This window comes from Lycium barbarum, chromosome 1, assembly GCF_019175385.1.
Source record: "Lycium barbarum isolate Lr01 chromosome 1, ASM1917538v2, whole genome shotgun sequence".
Classification (NCBI taxonomy): domain Eukaryota; kingdom Viridiplantae; phylum Streptophyta; class Magnoliopsida; order Solanales; family Solanaceae; genus Lycium; species Lycium barbarum.
Window position 1 is genome coordinate 54080738 of NC_083337.1, and position 6081 is coordinate 54086818.

At 38.7% G+C, this 6081-nt stretch overlaps 1 long non-coding RNA gene across 1 annotated transcript; it reads right to left on the bottom strand.

Annotated features, from left to right (window-relative positions):
• Positions 1 to 3039: 3039 nt before the first annotated feature.
• On the bottom strand, positions 3040 to 5584 carry LOC132637622 (uncharacterized). The gene is made up of 4 exons (XR_009581574.1): positions 4566 to 5584; positions 4301 to 4480; positions 3809 to 4237; positions 3040 to 3719 (listed from the first exon to the last, which is right to left on the bottom strand). It is a non-coding gene; the product is annotated as an uncharacterized LOC132637622 (long non-coding RNA).
• Positions 5585 to 6081: the final 497 nt, after the last annotated feature.

The window sequence follows — 6081 nt, forward strand, 5'->3', positions numbered from 1 at the left end:
TGTATGAGGCTCATTCTCAAGATTGTTTCCAATGGTACCTACAAAAGAATTCAAAAAACTAGAGAAAAAATAAATATTGTGAGTGTTAGAGTGAAGAACTTCATCTCCCTCATTATTTTTCTTTTCTCTCTTGTTCTTTTCAATTCCATTCTCTTGTTTCTTTTGTGGCAGCCCACTCATTCCAGTCAACCCGGACTTCCCATTTTGCATGGCATTACACTCCCCTATAGGCATAGAAGAGACATATGCACTATTGGGATTTTCTTTCGGAAGTGGGAATGGAAAGAGAGGCCATCCTTCCTCGTCCATGACATACCTTATCCAATCTCGTACATTTGGAACATCGTGTTTTCGAAACCAGGGCTGTCCAAAGCATAAGTGACTTATTTTTAGGGGAAACACATCACATCGGACCGTTTCAACATAATCTCCATGAGATATTACCACCTTGACCATCCACTCAACTTGATACCCATTATAGTCATATAGATATCTCTTTTTAACCCATGTCAAATTCAACAAATCAGCCGCATAAGGAGAGATGAATGTGGAGTCACACAAATCGTCAAGCTCTAGATCAAAGCCATTATACCCACAAACATTTACCTTCAATTTTTGAAACCTTGGCTTAGGCAATCTCTCTCCTTTTCTTGGAAATAGTGGTCCTCTCCTTTGTGTAAGCCATCTAGTTCTTACTTCCGATTGAACGGGCTTAGTCCTCATTGCTCCTTGGGCCATCGTACCTGCATAACAAAGCTCAAATAAAAGGTTATGAGTTAGAAATCACCTTACTCACTCCCTTACTTTATTTGGGTGGCGCTCGGTTCCCTCAATAATGTAAAGGTTTGGTTCGCTCAGACTTGTTGTAATTGGCTTTCTCGGAATTGACCAACTCCTTTTCGATCACTTCATTAGACAAAAGAGGCTGCTGCCTCCTCAGGATTAGAGTGAGTTTATGGGACTCTATAGTCAGACGGCTCCTTTAAATGTGGCGCACTTGAGTCAAACAATTCACTACGAATCAAAACGGGAAAAGTTTAAAAAGAATTAGCACGAAAGAAGTTGTAGCTCAAGAACTAGTAAACTTTGAGTAGGTAATTACTCAATGGATACTAGCTAGAAGTTATGTCACAAAGAAATGATTAAGAAGCTTCCCAACCCCCCTTAAAATGTGCAAGGCAGCCCCCTAAGTCTTGCTAATTAATATCCTTTGACCAACTTGTCTTGGAATTTAATTACTACAAGTTTCAATGTAGCTTCTCGTCTTCCCAAAAGATGACTAAGGACTTGCACACTTGACTTCTCATTTTCCCAAGAGGTGATTAGGAACTTGGACACTCTTTTCTCAAGGTGACTGTTAGTCTTCTCAAGAATTGACTTGGGAACTTGTGTCAATTAATGGTTTGACTATTTGTTTGCCTCTACTCCCTTTCACACACCCCAAACTGATTTTTGACTTCTCCTAATGAGTGCAGCCCTCTTCTCCACGTTTTGGAGGGGTTCAATGCACCAACTCCTTGGGAATCAACTCTTGACTAGTCCCTTTGACTTCCAAAACAGCTTTCACACTCCCTAACATCTTGAAAGCTTAACTTATCACCAAAATTACATCAAACAAAGTTAGTAAATCTGAAATTATCAAGAACACACATGAACATTCACAAAATATTTATGAACACTCAAGAACGCAAGTATTCAAAACATTTCAAATAATATACCAAAATGACCATCTTGATGTCTAGTTTCCAAATATCACCATGGATCACCCAAAACACCTAAACTAATGGCACGATTGGAGACTTTAGAAATAATAGTTCATGAAATTTTTCTTGAACATATGAACATCCAAGAACACAAGTCTTCAAACACCAAAAATCAGATTCACCAAAAAGATCAAGAACACCGAAATACTCCAAATCTTTCCAATTTTTGGATTCTTGCACTTCTTAACTAAGAGAAATCAACCCAACAACTTTCAACCCTCAATTTCAACCTCTTCTATAAGACCCACTTTGAGTCTTCAAGTTTCAAGTCTAACAATGGTGGAAATTGAAAATCTAACTTCAATTGACTCAAAACTTCAGATTTAGAACCTAAGAACTCTAAGGAATTCGAATCTAACACTAGAATCAACAACAAAACAAGGAATTCAAACCAATTTTGGAATTTTTTTTTCCAGATTTTTTTTTTGTGAATACCAAACCCAAGACTAGATTTGTTAAAACAAATCTATACTAGGCTCTAATACCAAATGATGCAAGAAAAATAACAAAGATAGAAAGAAGACACAATTTGATTAACAATTGGACAATAACTAGAAGAACTAGTCCTAGTTACCTCCCAAAAGGATCAAAAGGCACCTATCCTATTCGAACAATCCTCAAGAGAATAGCCATCTCTTGCAAACTGTTAGATCAAACGGGGGTTGTTCAATTTGGAGTCCACCAAATTAATACTAGTCATTCAAGACTAAAGGGTTTCAATAATATTCAATATTCAAAGATAGGTTCCCTTCAAATGATTTACAAGCACCTTTAAATAAGGTTCTTAAAATATACTAGTCAAAATAAATAAATGGAAGTGTAGTCTTCTAGGTGCATAGAAGACTACAAAATGCATACTCCTAGATGCCTAGAAAGCCACTACACATTATGAAAGTCAAAATAGCCTTTAATAAGCCTAGAAAACACAAAAAGGGAAGCTTCCTTCGTTCACATTAGACCAGCCCCTCATGTTCACACTAGAGCTTCTAGAAGTCCTAATTTGGGCTGCTAGACTTGTTCTTTCTGTGGGGCAGATCTTGGGCTTCAATCCACATCAAATGATGCAAGGAAATAAATACAAGATAGAAAGAAGACACAATTGATAAATAATTGGACAATAACTAGCAGAACTAGTCCTAGTTACCTTCCAAAAGGATCAAAGGCACCTATCTTATGCAACAATCCTCAAGAGAATAACAATCTCTTGCAAATTGAATGATCAAAACAAGGTTGTACAATTTGGAGTCCACCAAATCACAAGTCTCAAATAGAGAGAAAAGTTCAATATTCATATATTTCAAGATAGGTTCCCTTCAAATGATTTACAAGCACCTTTAAATAAGGTTCTTAAAATATACTAGTCAAAAGAAATAAATGGAAGTGTAGTCTTCTAGGTGCATAGAAGACTACAAAATGCATACTCCTAGATGCCTAGAAAGCCACTACACATTATGAAAGTCAAAATAGCCTTTAATAAGCCTAGAAAACACAAAAAGGGAAGCTTCCTTCGTTCACATTAGACCAGCCCCTCATGCTCACACTAGAGCTTCTAGAAGTCCTAATTTGGGCAGCTAGACTTGTTCTTTCTGTGGGGCAGATCTTGGGCTTCAATCCACATCCTCTCGGGCTTCAATTTGGATCTCCTCGGCTTGAAAACTTGAGTCGTCACCATGGTAATTTGGATTGCATCACCTACCCTCTCGGCCACCAACCCCCCTGGCCCCACCCCATCTGGCACCCGTCTCTACTGCCACCACCTCCTCTAGCATGACCACGACTATGACCACCTGCTACCTGATGCGGAACCTCTGGAACATGTTTATCGAGACGTCCGAGCTCCTGTGCTTGTAGCATACCACCCTCGGCTAGCTGAACCATCCGTGCTACATATCCCGCTGTCTCGGGGGCCTACATATGGTCCAAGATCCCCCAGATCATCCTCTGTATGGTCTGTAGCTACATTTGTTTTCAAATATTAATGATTGAATAAATTTGCAACGTAATACATAAGATGATTAATTAAGTTTAAGACTAATAAAACTTACCTACGCCTCATAATATTCTGCTAGTGCTACATATCCTCGGCCATCTGCACAAGGCCTCGCGGGGTTGCCAATCAAGCTGCGAGTGATTCGCGTGTACCACTCCATATACCTCTGGACCAGAGTCGCATGTCCGACCACCGCTAGCGTCCCCATCCTCTGATTCTAACGCTGGACCTAGAGCTGCATAAAGGACCGCCATGCATCAGTGACGGCCACACGCTCATCCTATGAATAATGGTCGTGCTCCCAAGTAACCGCCTCAGGTATATTCTGTATGTGGCCTAACTGTCGTAAGACGCGGTCGGGCACATGATCCTCAACGATATCCATATGTATCAATAGACACGGCGAGCTCCACATATGTATACCACCCCTACAAAACACCGGCAGCTGATCCAAAATCTGATCATACGGCGTCCATAGAAAAGCCTGTAAAAAGAATTGAATTATTTAACAATAAAAGTCTAAAATAGTTAAATCAAAAAAACTTACCGTGTCCGCCATCATATGATTTAGCTGATCCCTCAATGGGAGAGCTCTGTGGTGCGTATCCACATCTTAGATTATGCCTCCCGTCCATCTCAGCGCCTAGGGCATCACCTCAACAATATAGTCAAGCGGAGGGTGAGCAGCTGTGGGCTGAAAAGGCCTCATTCTAGTCCACAGCCATATCTTAAAAGGTTATTAAAAAAATGTTTTATTAGTCGTCCTTTCAAAAAGTTATATTAGAATAAAATTACACACTTAAATATATTACCTGAAGGAGCGGGTAAAATGTAGCGACATCGGTCCTCGAGCCCATAGACGCTCGACAGAATCCTCGATACATGTAAGCCAGAGCAGCAGCGCCCCAACTGTAACATCCTAACTCGCCCAGATGTTCCAGAAATGGCAGATACCTCAAGCTCACATAGGAACCCGATGTGTTCGGAAACAGGATGCCCCCGAATATGATAAGAAGGTACAAACGAGCACGTCGATCAACATCCACTTGAGGCATGTCCTCTGTAATCAGATGCTCGAGGTCTACGAGGTGCAAGTGAGTACCGAGGGAATGCATCGACACCCGAGTATGTCCCCATATATCACCCTCTTGAGGCACGAAACTAGTGAGCCTAGTCAACTCCTCCTGATACCACGACATCTGCTGAGGCTCCTCAATATACAACACGTGTCTATCTACCTGTAGACCATAAATGACCTTCACCTCCTAAAGGGTGATGGTGGCCTCACCAGTGCAGAGATGAAATGTATGGGTCTCCGATCGCCATCGCTCAATCATGGCCGTATCATACTGTACCCGACCTGCAGCGATGCAACTGTAGATACCGTCCTGATATAGTATATCTAAGATGCGACGATGTGGGGGTCGAGCGCCTAAAATATCCCATGCTTGTTCCATCAACCGGGGACGGAACAAGCGGTTGGCATCTACATCCTCATCCCATACTAGCTGGGACCTATGATGCTGCTGTAAATGAAGTACCTCTGGCTCGAAGGGCCCCGGATGAAGGGGATCGGGATCCATGGAGGTGTCGTATCTGTTTTACGCATTTTTAATTAATCATTAACATGTAATATTAATTATGTAATCTTTTATCAAAAAACTATACTAAGGATGTTCAATTCTAAAGTAAAGATGTTCAATCCTAAACTAAGGATGTTCAAACCTAAACTAAGGATGTTCAATTTCTAATTAGCACTAATCAAACAATTAACAAATAAATAAATTAACAAATAAAGATATAAAGATTAACAATTCATTATCAAACAATTAACAAATATTTCACAAATAAAAATATAAAAATTAACAATTCATTATCAAATAATTAACAATTAGCTAGCAAACAATTAGCAAATAATTAACAAATAGTTAAAAAATAATTAACAAATAAACAATTAACTAATCAAACTATTAACAAATAATTAATAAATAATGAACAAATAAACAATTAGCTAATTCGACAATTAACAAATACTAAATAAATAATCAAGAAATAAATAATTAGCTAACAAACAATTAATAAAAAATTAACAAATAAACAATTACCTAACAAATAATTAACAATTAATTAATAATGTTTTTTTAAAAAAATAACGAAAAAAGGGCAGTGGCCAGCCCCCATTGCGAAAAAAAAGTGTGTAATATTTTTTTTTGAAATCCGCAACTATTACACAATAAAAATGCTTAGGATAATAAAATATTTAACAATGTAATAGAAAATTCATAGTGAAATGCCTAGATTGAAGATTGTTTTTAGTTTTTGAAATCG